Source organism: Ranitomeya imitator, chromosome 2 (assembly GCF_032444005.1).
Source record: "Ranitomeya imitator isolate aRanImi1 chromosome 2, aRanImi1.pri, whole genome shotgun sequence".
Classification (NCBI taxonomy): domain Eukaryota; kingdom Metazoa; phylum Chordata; class Amphibia; order Anura; family Dendrobatidae; genus Ranitomeya; species Ranitomeya imitator.
Window position 1 is genome coordinate 415990297 of NC_091283.1, and position 15645 is coordinate 416005941.

Consider the following 15645-nt stretch of genomic DNA (forward strand, 5'->3'; position numbering starts at 1 on the left):
TCAATAGTGGGAGCAATAATTAGAAAATGGAAGACATACAAGACCACTGATAATCTCCCTCGATCTGGGGCTCCACGCAAAATCCCACCCCGTGGGGTCAGAATGATCACAAGAACGGTGAGCAAAAATCCCAGAACCACGCGGGGGGACCTAGTGAATGAACTGCAGAGAGCTGGGACCAATGTAACAAGGCCTACCATAAGTAACACACTACGCCACCATGGACTCAGATCCTGCAGTGCCAGACGTGTCCCACTGCTTAAGCCAGTACATGTCCGGGCCCGTCTGAAGTTTGCTAGAGAGCATGTGGATGATCCAGAGGAGTTTTGGGAGAATGTCCTATGGTCTGATGAAACCAAACTGGAACTTTTTGGTAGAAACACAACTTGTCGTGTTTGGAGGAAAAAGAATACTGAGTTGCATCCATCAAACACCATACCTACTGTAAAGCATGGTGGTGGAAACATCATGCTTTGGGGCTGTTTCTCCGCAAAGGGGCCAGGACGACTGATCCGGGTACATGAAAGAATGAATGGGGCCATGTATCGTGAGATTTTGAGTGCAAACCTCCTTCCATCAGCAAGGGCATTGTAGATGAAACGTGGCTGGGTCTTTCAACATGACAATGATCCAAAGCACACCGCCAGGGCAACGAAGGAGTGGCTTCGTAAGAAGCATTTCAAGGTCCTGGAGTGGCCTAGCCAGTCTCCAGATCTCAACCCTATAGAAAACCTTTGGAGGGAGTTGAAAGTCCGTGTTGCCAAGCGAAAAGCCAAAAACATCACTGCTCTAGAGGAGATCTGCATGGAGGAATGGGCCAACATACCAACAACCGTGTGTGGCAACCTTGTGAAGACTTACAGAAAACGTTTGACCTCTGTCATTGCCAACAAAGGATATATTACAAAGTATTGAGATGAATTTTTTTTTCTGACCAAATACTTATTTTCCACCATAATATGCAAATAAAATGTTAAAAAAACAGACAATGTGATTTTCTGGATTTTTTTTTCTCAGTTTGTCTCCCATAGTTGAGGTCTACCTATGATGTAAATTACAGACGCCTCTCATCTTTTTAAGTGGTGGAACTTGCACTATTGCTGACTGACTAAATACTTTTTTGCCCCACTGTAATCCTGGTTGAAGTCCTGACTCGACACAATATACAGAGCTCCAACAAAAACTCTTCTGTATCTGTTCCTCGGTCCCATTAACAGGGTTGGATTCTACCCTAGAAACATGGTCTTTCTACACACAATTGGGGACTTATTCTGGCCTCTACATCTCACAGATGAGACCCTTTAATTTATTTACACCACCCTTCCCTATAATTTATTGACAATCAGTAATGTGCGCCATTAACTAAGTGGCTCCCAAAAGGTCTCCATCTGTCTCTAAGCCACTGTACCGTGTCCCTTATATACAATGAAAGAAAACTAATGCACAATGGGGGGTCGAGGGTTGCCCTATGGATCTAAAAACACAACCTCTATGGAGAAGCTGAAAGGGAGTATAGACTGATTGGCCGAGGGGTGACCTGCCAGAACCTATGTCACAGGACCTACTGCACCCACCAGTTTAATGCATATTGGGTATCCAATATGCAAGTAGATGGTCTAAATTCAATGAGTCTGCCTTGTTATCCAGGTCCTATCTAGATTATATTTGGTCCTTCTACATGAGGGCAATCAATCACTGTTTTGATAATTTGTAGTCCTGGAATATTAGAACATTACAATATATATTACCTACATTACAAGTGAAAGACAAGGGAAGTAAATTCGGGGAAAAAAAAACATACTGAAGTAAACTTCAAAAGGATGTCTACCTCCCCTCCTCCACTATAACTCTGAATATCCCCTTGGGATATCACCTTCAGTATCTTGCATTCCTCACATGAACTCCACAAGGAGGAGTCATCATCACCAATGAGCAAGGATTACAGGCTGCTTTTTATGTCTATTTGTGACCTTTTTAGGTACTTTTCAGCTTTTACAAACAAGGAAGGTTTGATATTAAATTTTAGCACTTTTTGAATTACTATTTTTTTTTAAGTCTGTCGGTTGATCTTGAGAGATCCAGATTCCAGACTGAATTGTGCACATATCTGCATTTTTTTTAGCAAACTTTCAGAACAAATGAAGTTTGAAGCATTTTTGGAAATGCACAATTGAATAGGATTTTTTAAATCTCTTGGACATTTACCATCTATCCATAGATGATCAGTGGGGGTTTGACCAATGGGATCCCACCATTTCCTTAAATGAGTTGTCATAAAGTCCCATGTGAATGGAGTAGTTGGGCATGTGTTTGACCAACATTGCATTCACTTCAACGGTCCATAGGAACAGTAGTAAGCACATACACTCAATTAATTTGTGGTCACACATGCAAACTACCTCTCCATCTACATGGCGGAGTTGGGACCCCACTTCTTTTGATTGGTGGGGTCCCAAGAGTTGGAACCATCACTGCTCATGCCTTTTTATTATTATTATTATTTATATTGCACCATTGATTCCATGGTGCTTTACATGAGAAGGGGTTACATACAAATTACAGATATCACTTACAGTAAGCAAACTAATAATTACAGACTGATACAGAGGGGCGAGGACCCTGCCCTTGCGGGCTTACATTCTAGAGGATGGTGGGGAAGGAGACAATAGGTTGAGGGTTGCAGGAGCTTCGGTGTTGGTGAGGCGGTAGCTTCGGTATTGGTGAGGAGGCAGCAGGGTCAGTGCAGGCTGTAGGCTTTCCTGAAGAGGTGGGTTTTCAGGTTCCGTCTGAAGGATCCGAATGTGGTTGATAGTCGGATGTGTTGGGGCAAAGAATTCCAGAGGATGGGGGATATTAGGGAGAATGCCTTTATTCATTGTCTCTTATGTAGTAAATGCTTAGCTCACCTCTTTGGTTAATGATATAAAAAATTTTCTTCTGAGGACCAGAATATGTACATCATACAGGAGAACTGTTTTATAGGGGTTCTCTTCTTTGGACAATCACTACTTTTTAGAAGAGTTCCTTAATAAAGAGACATCAGCTAATTTTTTTGGTGTTCAGTATTCCTGCAGCGCCACCAGAGGGTAAATTATTCATTACACAGTGCCTATTCAACTCAACAACTTATCAGTGTAATACAGGATAGGACCTCTAGAGCGAGAGACGCTCTTCATAAACTGCCCCACTCTTTGACCAATAGATCTTAAGTAAAGGCAGTACCCCTCTAATTTCTTAATAGAATATATGAAAGTGGGTTTTCTGACCCTTTTACGATCATTATGGTTAAGGTATTCTGTGGATAGACAATTGCTTTGGAGATGTTGGAGACTGATGGTAACAATATCTCATAACTAAAGTTGATACACATCGTTTCGCAGGACTCGATCCATCATGCATGTCAGTAATCAGTGGTCGCAGTACAGGAGCTCTGAGAGCCACCTCCTATCTGAAGGCATCTGTGACTCTACTTTTGATTAGCTGGCATGGATGTCATGACGTTGCGACTGGCTGGTTAATCAAAAGAACAGCCGCAGATGCTGTCAGCTAAGAGGCGGTTCTCAGGACTCGCGTCTAGCGGCCATGGAATAAACATCAAAAAAGTAACTCCGGCACACAGTAAAAGTCCGCGCTTATATGTGCACGCACGCCGCAGTGAAGGGAGGAAGGGGAAGAACTTCCGGGTGCCCAGGAGGTCACATATAATCGCGGTTATGCGCTCCTATCTCCACCGCACTACTGACCTGATGCACCCGGATTCCCACCACTGATACATGTACAGGTTTCTCTTGAAAAAGGCTCACAAGCCGAAACGTTGAAATTACCTGTGAAGTTACTACTTGGAGAGTATTATTGTCTCTTTTTTCCACTACGTATGCGGTTTAAATTTATAGTCTTTGGATGAAAAACGTTATTGAAATTTCTAATAAATTCACATTTGAATTGAATTGACTTTTACTGTGTGCCGGAGTTACTTTTTTGATGCTTCTATTTTTTCTCCTGAGCACCAAACTAGTGTAGTGAGCACCCCATTCTCTCTACATTGGCCATGGAATAAAGACATGGCCAACAGGCCGCGTCCTGCAAATTAATTCACGCTGGTAACATTAAAGACGTTGAGCAAGAATGCAGGAGGAAACAGGTAAAGAGTGTGTAAATGTTTCACTATAACACAGGATGTGAAGTTCCACAGATTGGTACATTTCTCTGAAAATAATTGGTAAGGGCAGGACAGAGAAGACACATGAACACTCAGCCTGGTCAAGTGCGCATGTGTTTTTCATCTTCTACCGAAAACCTGGAAATTCGGGCCTGGTAAACACTAATGTATTGTCCCCTTCATGTCATACTCCCAGGTGATGGAGATCAATAGAGCTGTTTGCCAGGGATTGTGCACTGATAGGCTGACAAAACTGGGTTGTGCTGGTGTACGATTGACTCCCATACTGGTTACTGGTTGCCACCAGCTTTGCAAAGGGCTACCTACCAGTTCTCTGCATTTGGGGCCCTGCCCAGCACTTGCCTTACAGTATTCCAATTCAGTGCCCTACCCACCAATTGCCCTACGGTGTTGCCATTCAGTGCCCTACCCACCAGTTGCCTTATTGTGCCCCACCTGCATTCGGTGCCCTGCTCTACCTACCAGTTCTCAGCATTTGATACAATGCCCAGCAGTTCTCTGCGTTCTGTGAAGTCAAAGTGTATTCTTTCACCAGAAAAAGCTATGGCTAAAATCTGCACGTGTGGTCTACACTGGTTTTCGTAAGAATCACAATACTGAGGAACACTTCCAAACAGTTTTATACACTGCTCAAAAAAATAATGGGAACACTTAAACAACAGAATATAACTCCAAGTAAATCAAATTTCTGTGAAATCAAACTGTCCACTTAGGAAGCAACACTGACAATTTCACATGCTGTTGTGCAAATGGAATAGACAACAGATGGAAATTATTGGCAATTATCAAGACACACTCAATAAAGGAGTGGTTCTGCAGGTAGGGATCACAGAACACATCTCAGTACCAAAGCTTTCTGGCTGATGTTTTGGTCACTATTGAATGTTGGTTGTGCTTTTACACTCGTGGTAGCATGAGACGGACTCTACAACCCACAGAAGTGACTCAGGTAGTGAAGCTCATCCAGAAAGGCACATCAATGTGAGCTGTAGCAAGAAAGTTTGCATTGTCTGTCAGCGTAGTGTCCAGAGGCTGGAGGCGCTACCAGGAGACAGGCCAGTACACCAGGAGACATGGAGGAGGCCGTAGGAGGGCAACAACCCAGCAGCAGGACCGCTACCTCAGCCTTTGTGCAAGGAGGAACAGGAGGAGCACTGCCAGAGCCCTGCAAAATGACTTCCAGCAGGCCACAAACGTGCATGTGTCTGCACAAATGGTTAGAAACCAACTCCATGAGGATGGCCTGAGTGCACGACATCCACAGATGGGGTTGTGCTCACAGCCCAACACTGTGCAGGACGCTTGGTATTTGCAACAGAACACCAGGATTGGCAAATTTGCCCCTGGCGCCCTGTGCTCTTCACAGATGAAAGCAGGTTCACACTGAGCACATGTGACAGATGTGGCAGTCTGGAGACACCGTGGAGAGCAATCTGCTGCCTGCAACATCCTTCAGCATGACTGGCTTGGCAGTGGGTCAGTAATGGTGTTGGGTGGCATTTTTTTGGAGGGCCGCACAGCCCTCTATCTGCTCACCAGAGGTAGCCTGACTGCCATTAGGTACCGAGATGAGATCCTCAGACCCCTTGTGAGACCAAATGCTGGTGCGGTTGGCCCTGGGTTCCTCCTAATGCAGGACAATGCCAGACCTCATGTGGCTGGAGTGTCAGCAGTTCCTGCAAGATGAAGGCATTGAAGCTATAGACTGGTCCGCCCATTCCCCAGACCTGAATCCGATTGAACACATCTGGGACATCATGTCTTGCACCATCCACCAACGTCACGTTGTACCACAGACTGTCCAGGAGTTGGCGGATTCTTTAGTCCAGGTCTCGGAGGAGATCCCTCAGGAGACCATCCGCCGCCTCATCAGGAGCATGCCCAGGCAGTGTAGGGAGATCATACAAGCAGGTGGAGGCCACACACACTACTGAGCATCATTTCCTTGTCTTGAAGCATTTCCACTGAAGTTGGATCAGCCTGTAACTTCATTTTCACTTTGATTTTGAGCATCATTCCAACTCCAGACCTCCGTGGGATATTAGTTGTGATTTACGTTGATCATTTTTAGCTTTTATTGTTCTCAACACATTCCACTATGTAATGAATAAAGATTTACAACTGGAATATTTCATTCAGTGATGTCTAGGATGTGGGATTTTAGTGTTCCCTTCATTTTTTTGAGCAGTGTATATTTTTTGTGACGACTCTCGGGTCTCTTGAGAGATTCTTTCCTCTTGTTTTTGACAACAATCTTCTGGGAGTTAGGGTAATTTCACACATCAGTTTTTTTTTCAGGCAGAATCCTGCTAATGTTCCAAAAAACATTTCTGCCGGATCCGGTTTTCTATTTTTAACTTGGAGTTTAGGCTATGTGCACCCGTCAGGATTTCTTGCAGAAATTTCCTGAACAAAACTGGATATTTTCTTCAAGAAATCCGCATGCGTTTTTTTCGCGTTGTTCTAGCATTTTTTGCGTGGTTTTTGCGTTTTTTTTCTGGAGATTTCCCAATGCAATAATATAGTGGGAAATACGCAAAAAATCTGCAAAATTAATGAACATGCTGCATTTTATACTGCGATGCGTTGATTTTGCAGAAAAAAACGCAACATATGCACAAAAATTGCAAAATGCATTATAAATGATAGGATGCATATGTATGCGTTTTTTAATTTATAGTGAAAAAAATGCGAAAAATCCTGAACGTGTGCACACAGCCTAACAGTGACTTCCTGGAAAAAGAGAGAGAGACAGAGAGAGAGAGAGATGCATGATTTCAATGGAAAATGCTTGGAAAACCGGATCCAGAGGCCGGATTCATTGTTTCACAACTCCGTTTCACATGTTTTTGGCCGGTTCCATCACTGTGCGCTTTTTTCGCCAGACAAAAAAATGTTCCTCTGGACGTTTTCTCCGTCCGCCAGAAACGACTATTTGGACGGATCTGGAAAAAAACGGATGAAACGTCGCATTTGGGTGCAATCCGGCGCTAATACAACTCTATGAGGAAAAAAAGGATCCAGCGTAAAAAAAAAACCCGGATCCGTTTTTTTCAAAACTTGACGGATTGTGCCTGAAACAAAAAAACCTGATGTGTGAAAGTAGCCTTAGGACTCGCTTTTCTCAGTGGTCCCAAATGGTTTAGATTCAGATTTGCATTTCTGGTTGGACATGATCAAACGGAGATACTACATAGTTCCCTACAGATATCATGTGGCCTATCGAGAAGGAGGTCCAGAAGATGACCTTTTGTTTTTCTCTTATCCCATTACCAGAGCCAACTGGAAAAATGAAATTGCCCAAGATATTACAGCAATCACCTCACTTACCAGTGATAGGAAAAAGTGGGCCTCTTCCATACTTACAAGGAGGAATTGCTAAAATGACTCTTTAGTTGGCGTTTCCCTTTAAATCACTGTAGAGGGCTGATCTATGTGAAGCTGCATTTCACAATGTTTTACTGTTGATGGTGAATTTTGCAGAAACTTTTCTCCCTTTTCTTGGAGAGGTTCGGTAGATGAGGCTGGTATACTTCTCCTGTTGTGTAAGCTGTTGCTTTTCTCAAATTTCCTCATTTTATTTTTCTCTTCCGCATTTTAGCTGTCACTTCCTGCTTTATGGCAGCTTACAGCGGCTGTGCCCTCTGTGCAGGCTGCTTCCCTTCACTCTCTGATTTCCTGTACATCTTTGCTGTGAAAGCTTCACAAATTTACAGAACGTAGTGTATAAAAGATATAGGATATATGTCACGTGTAGTAAATATCTTTTGTCTCCACATGGAAAAATCCTTGTACTATTCTGAGTGTGACCCCAATTAGTTGGTCAAGTTGAAGGAGACACAAAAAAAGGAGCAGTGACTTATCAGCATTGGTCTGCTCCTTATCACATACATTGTAATCGAGGGGAAAAGATAAGCGTGAGAATCTGTAGTAGACATTATGGGAGCATCTGGTTCGGGAACTATGGCGGCATCTAAGGCAAGCACAATATGAGGATCTGTCACATGGGCCAGAGGCAGGCGGTAGAAGGGCATCTAAAGCCCTCATACAAAATAGATAACTGTTCACCGAATGAACATTTGGTTGACAGCTATCTTTCCCGACTCCCCTATACACCAGAACGCTCGGATCGGCTGGGTGCTCCAGACTCCCCTGACAGCGGTTTACTTCCAGGGTGGCTAAAAGAATCAGCTACTGGAAAACCGACATGCCAGATCCTTCTCTGTTGGGGCACAGTCAAGAAACACCCATACATATTAGGCTGTGACCTATCCCACTGATAATAAGTGAGTTCGGCTGACGTTAATCCAATGCATATGGTGGTCATTAGGCAGGCACTAACTGATCAGAGCCTGGCACAATGTGGACCTCTAGTGAAGCACAAGGGGAAATCAGAGATGGGCACCAACTGAGAAAGAGAGGCTTGTACTCTTTGAGCATCTAAGGCTGGGATTATTGGGGAATAAGAGGTGGTTAGTAACCGGAACCAGTAGCAGGCTCTTACTGGCAACCAGAGGCAGGAACTAACTGAAAATCAGAGACAGGTATAATAAGGACATCTAAAGTAAGTACTAACTGAAAACCACAGGCAGGCTCTAACTGTGCACCAAACTCAAGCACTAACTGGGAACTACAGGCAGGCTCTAACTGCACCAAAGTCAAGAACTGGAAACCAGATGCAGGCACTAACTGGGAACCAGTGGCAGGCACTAACTTTGAATCTGAGGCAGGTATTATAAGGGCATGTCAAGCAGGCTCTAACTGGGAATCAGCGTCAAGCACTAATTCAGAACTAGATGCAGACTCTAACTGGTAATCATGGGCAGACTTTAACTGAGAACTAGAGGCAAGCACTAGCTGGGAACCAGAGGCAAGTACTGACTGGGAATCAGAGACAGGCACTAACTAGGAACCAGAGGCAGGCCCTAACTGGGAACCAGAGTCAAGCACTAACTGGGAACCAGAGGCAGGCACTAACTGGAACCAGAGGCATGCACTAACTGGAACCAGAGGCATGCACTAACTGGGAACCAAAGTAAAGCAGTAATTAGGAAATTAGGAACCAGAGGCAGGCTCTAACTGGGAACCAGAATCAAGCACTAACTCACAACTAGATGAAGGCACTAACTGGGAATCAGATGCAGGCACTAACTAGGAACCAGAGGCAAGTACTGACTGGGAATCAGAGGCAGGCACTATCTAGGATCCAGAGGCAGGTCCTATCTGAGAATCAGAGGCTAGCACTATAAAGGAATATAAGGCTGGCATTATTGTGGAATAACAGGTGTACAATAACCAATAACTTGTAGCAGACACTTACTAGGAACAAGAGGCAGGCACTAACTGGGAATCAGAGGCAGGCACTAAGAGGGCATCTAAATCAAATGCTATTTGGACATCTAAAGTTGGCATTACTGAGGAACCTGAGGCTGGGACCTATGAAACATCTCCAGCAAGTGGACCTCTGTGCTCAGGAAAATTGGTGCCAAAAGAGGAGATGCGCTAAGGTAGAAGCTGCACATTAGAGGGTCCAAATGCTCCTCTGCACATGTCCCAGGAGCTATATGTTTAGCTTTATTATCAAGGTGATAATAAATCAATGAATGCAAAAATATAAGGGAGACAAATGATGGCAGAGGGATTTTGGTCAAAAAGATGACATTTCGAAAGAGGAACATTGTGGAGTAGGAGACTAGTAGTTACTTTCACTTTTTGCATACACTACAGATCCCGTCCCACCTTTATCAAATGTGCTAATACGAGTGAGATACTGCAGATTATTTCGCCACTAAAATATCCAAATGCCCCGCTTTCTATCTCAATACTTCTGCGTGATGTTTGTTTCTTCATAGACCTGAGCTATGAGGAAATAGATGACGATACATAGCCCTGCGGCTCTATTGTATTCTAGATTTTACTGGTTAAATTGCACATCAGAAAATCCCTACTAATTCAAGGAAAAACCCGACCTTTATAACCAGCCAATCAACCGTAACAACAAAACTTAGATTATTCCCTACAGTTTTCCATTGAGAAACTGCAATAAGGTACAACACAGAATAGTACTGCTTTGCCCTCTCTAAGGCCTCCTTCACACATCAGTGTCTCCGGTACATGTGTTAACAGTTTTCACACATACCAGAGACACACACCTAGAATGGATCTGTGCACACGTCAGTGTGTTTCCACGGACTGTGGAAACACACTGGACACTGACATGTCAATTTTTTACCAGCACAACGGGCTGCAAAACGTCCCGAACACATGCACACTGATGACACACGTATTTCATCCGTGTGACACATACCGTTGCCTGGGAAAAAGTGATACAGTTCTTGCTGTTCCCAGGTGCCAGGTGCTGAAGACAGCTCAGAGCATTGTCGCTTAGTCTCCCTGACATCAGCGTGACCAAGTTGAGCTAAAGACACAGCTTCAGTGACAAGGGGTAACTTCATAGAGGTTACCGCCGGTCACTGCCAGCTGTTCCCATGCTCAGTTCAGTGTGAGCCAGATGACAAACTGCTGTAACCATCACGATGTCACCGCTAAAACCGTGAGTAATTTCTGAGAACAGTTGTCAGTGAACGGCAGTAACCTCTATTATGTTATTGCCTGCTAGTCACTGTGGCTGCATCCTTAGCTCTGATCAGAGTGTCCTGGATTCATGGTTGATCAGTCGCATCATGCCACTGCTCAGCCATGTAATCCAGATGTAGCAGAGCTGGAGTTCTTCGAGGGACAAATTAATTGTAGTCAGACAGGTGAGGAATATGGTGTTTTACTATTTACATTTTTACAGTAATAATATTTTTGCACCGTATAACTGTATTATTTTGGCGCTGTGTGACTACTATTTTGAATTGTATGACTATACTATTTGTACTCGGTATGACTATTATTTGGGCACAGCATAACTGTAGTATTTGAGCACTGTATGACTATACTATGTGGGCACTGTATGACTATTTGGACACTGTATGACTGTATTGTTTGGCACAAAATTATTTGTGCACTGTATGACTGTACAATTTGGGTATTGTATGACTATTTGGGCACTGTATGGCAGTATTGTTTGGGCATAGTCAGGGCACTGTATGACTTTACTATGTGGTCACTGTATAACTGTTATTTCGGCACTGTATGACTGTATTATTTAGGAGCTGAATGGAGTTAGCCTTAGGGTATGTGGACACGTTCAGGATTTCTTGCAAAAATTTCCTGACAAAAAACGGACATTTCTGCCAGAAATCCGCATGCGTTTTTTTCGCGTTTTTTGTGCTTTGTTTCCCAATGCATTAAATAGCGGGAAAAACACGAAAAATCCGCAAAATTAATGAACATGCTGCTTTTTTTACCGCGATGCATTTTGTTCGCTGGAAAAAAACGCATCATGTGCACAAAAATTGCAAAATGCATTCTAAATGATAGGATGCATATGTATGCGTTTTGTATCGCGAATCAAACCCGAGAAAATCCTCAACGTGTGCACATAGCCTTATACTTCTGAGCCATTCTGAATTTCTCTTTATTCAAAAAAGGGAGGACCCCCACACAATGCTTTTTCCAGGAACCTCCCCATACTTTAATGCAGCCCCTGGCAACCATGGCCACTAATTCACCCTTTTATATAGCATTGCACAGATGTCCTTATCTAATAATAAAATAATAATCTTTATTTTTATATAGAGCTAACATATTCCGTAGCGCTTTACATTTTATCTAATAGAAAGCTCTTCTAATGATGGGTTCTCTTTAAAGCGAGTAAGCTCATCACACATCATCTGTCATGTGGGCATCACATGTAAACCAAGGGCACAGTTTTGGCTGGAGTCAGTGAATAGAGATTCATATGAGTGGGTATGGTACAGTAAGGGTAGAGGCTTTGTTACCGTACCGCAGTTTATCATTTATTTTTCACTTACACTTCACCATGCAATGAAGAACACAAAGCGCTGTAATTATCAAGCCCCAAACCACAAATTAAGATGTTGCACTGACAGTAAAGATGGGTGACACTGGCATTATGCATATACTAGCTGAAGAGCCCAGCGTTGCCTGGGCATAGTAAATATCTGTGGTTAGTTATAGCACCTCACTTCTCTTATTTTCCCATCACGCCTCTCATTTTCCCCCTCACATCTTTCATTTTCCCCCTCACATCTCTCATTTTCTCCCTCACACCTCTCATTTTTCCCCTCACTCCTCTCATTCCCTCCTAACACTTATCATTTCGACCTCACATCTGTCATTTTCCGATCACTCCACTATTTTCCCTCACTCCTCTCATTTTGCACTCACACCTTTTCATTTTCACAAAGATACCTCTCATTTTGCCATCAGTATATACAGTGGGGCAAAAAAGTATTTAGTCAGTCAGCAATAGTGCAAGTTCCACCACTTAAAAAGATGAGAGGCGTCTGTAATTTACATCATAGGTAGACCTCAACTATGGGAGACAAACTGAGAAAAAAAAATCCAGAAAATCACATTGTCTGTTTTTTTAACAATTTATTTGCATATTATGGTGGAAAATAAGTATTTGGTCAGAAACAAACAATCAAGATTTCTGGCTCTCACAGACCTGTAACTTCTTCTTTAAGAGTCTCCTCTTTCCTCCACTCATTACCTGTAGTAATGGCACCTGTTTAAACTTGTTATCAGTATAAAAAGACACCTGTGCACACCCTCAAACAGTCTGACTCCAAACTCCACTATGGTGAAGACCAAAGAGCTGTCAAAGGACACCAGAAACAAAATTGTAGCCCTGCACCAGGCTGGGAAGACTGAATCTGCAATAGCCAACCAGCTTGGAGTGAAGAAATCAACAGTGGGAGCAATAATTAGAAAATGGAAGACATACAAGACCACTGATAATCTCCCTCGATCTGGGGCTCCACGCAAAATCCCACCCTGTGGGGTCAGAATGATCACAAGAACGGTGAGCAAAAATCCCAGAACCACGTGGGGGGACCTAGTGAATGAACTGCAGAGAGCTGGGACCAATGTAACAAGGCCTACCATAAGTAACACACTACGCCACCATGGACTCAGATCCTGCAGTGCCAGACGTGTCCCACTGCTTAAGCCAGTACATGTCCGGGCCCGTCTGAAGTTTGCTAGAGAGCATTTGGATGATCCAGAGGAGTTTTGGGAGAATGTCCTATGGTCTGATGAAACCAAACTGGAACTGTTTGGTAGAAACACAACTTGTCGTGTTTGGAGGAAAAAGAATACTGAGTTGCATCCATCAAACACCATACCTACTGTAAAGCATGGTGGTGGAAACATCATGCTTTGGGGCTGTTTCTCTGCAAAGGGGCCAGGACGACTGATCCGGGTACATGAAAGAATGAATGGGGCCATGTATCGTGAGATTTTGAGTGCAAACCTCCTTCCATCAGCAAGGGCATTGAAGATGAAACGTGGCTGGGTCTTTCAACATGACAATGATCCAAAGCACACCGCCAGGGCAACGAAGGAGTGGCTTCGTAAGAAGCATTTCAAGGTCCTGGAGTGGCCTAGCCAGTCTCCAGATCTCAACCCTATAGAAAACCTTTGGAGGGAGTTGAAAGTCCGTGTTGCCAAGCGAAAAGCCAAAAACATCACTGCTCTAGAGGAGATCTGCATGGAGGAATGGGCCAACATACCAACAACAGTGTGTGGCAACCTGGTGAAGACTTACAGAAAACGTTTGACCTCTGTCATTGCCAACAAAGGATATATTACAAAGTATTGAGATGAAATTTTGTTTCTGACCAAATACTTATTTTCCACCATAATATGCAAATAAATTGTTAAAAAAACAGACGATGTGATTTTCTGGATTTTTTTTTCTCAGTTTGTCTCCCATAGTTGAGGTCTACCTATGATGTAAATTACAGACGCCTCTCATCTTTTTAAGTGGTGGAACTTGCACTATTGCTGACTGACTAAATACTTTTTTGCCCCACTGTACGTTTGTCACACTGGCATTATGTATATACTAGCTGAAGAGCCTGGCGTTGCCTGGGCATAGTAAATATCTGTGGTTAGTTATAGCACCTCACTTCTCTTATTTTCCCATCACGCCTCTCATTTTCCCCCTCACATCTTTCATTTTTCCCCTCACATCTCTCATTTTCCCCCTCACTTCTCTTATTCCCCCCTAACACTTATCATTTCGACCTCACATCTGCCATTTTCCGATCACTCCACTATTTTCCCTCACTCCTCTCATTTTGCACTCACATCTTTTCATTTTCACCTCACACCTCTCATTTTCACCTCACACCTCTCATTTTCCCCTCAGTATATACATGTTTGTCATTTCCCTTATATATAGTATACACCTGTATGTCATCTCCTGTATATAGTATATACCTGTATGTCATCTCCCCTGTATATACCTGTATGTCATCTCCACTGTAAATAGTATATACCTGCTGTATGTCATCTCCTCCTGTATATTGTATATACCTATGTGTCATCTCCTCCTGTATATACCTGTATGTCATCTCTTCTGTATATAGTATATACCTGTATGTCATCTCCTCCTATATATAGTATATGCCTGTATCTCATCTCCCCTGTATATACCTGCTGTATGTCATCTCCTCCTCTATATACCTATATGTCATCTTTTATATAGTATATACCTGTATGTCATCTCCTCCTGTATATAGTATATGAGTGTCATCTCCTCCTATATAAAGTATATACCTGTATGTCATCTCCTCCTGTATATAGTATACACCTGTGTGTCATCTCCTCCTGTATATAGTATATACCTGTGTGTCATCTCTCCTGTATATAGTATATATCTGTGTGTCATCTCCCCTGTATATAGTATATATCTGTATGTCATCTCCTCCTGTATTAGACCGCGTTCACACGTTATTTGGTCAGTATTTTTACCTCAGTATTTGTAAGCTAAATTGGAAGCCTGATAAATCCCCAGCCAACAGGAAGCCCTCCCCCCTGGCAGTATATATTAGCTCACACATACACATAATAGAGAGGTCATGTGACTGACAGCTGCCGTATTTCCTATATGGTACATTTGTTGCTCTTGTAGTTTGCTTATTAATCAAATTTTTATTTTTGAAGGATAATACCAGACTTGTGTGTGTTTTAGGGCGAGTTTCATGTGTCAAGTTGTGTGTGTTGAGTTGCGTGTGGCGACATGCATGTAGCGACTTTTGTGAGATGAGTTTTGTGTGGCGACATGCGTGTAGCAACTTTTTGTGTGTCGAGTTGCATGTGACAGGTTAGTGTAGCAAGTTGTGCGCAAGTTTTGCGAATGGCGAGTTTTATGTGTGGTGCGTTTTGAGTATGTCCAAGTTTTGTGTGAGGCAACTTTTGCATGTGTTGCAACTTTTGTGCATGTGGCAATTTTTCTGCGTGTGCAAGTTTTGCGTGTGGCGAGTTTTCCATGAGGTGAGTTTTGCACGTGTGGCTAGTTTTGCGTGAGCCTAATTTTGCATGTG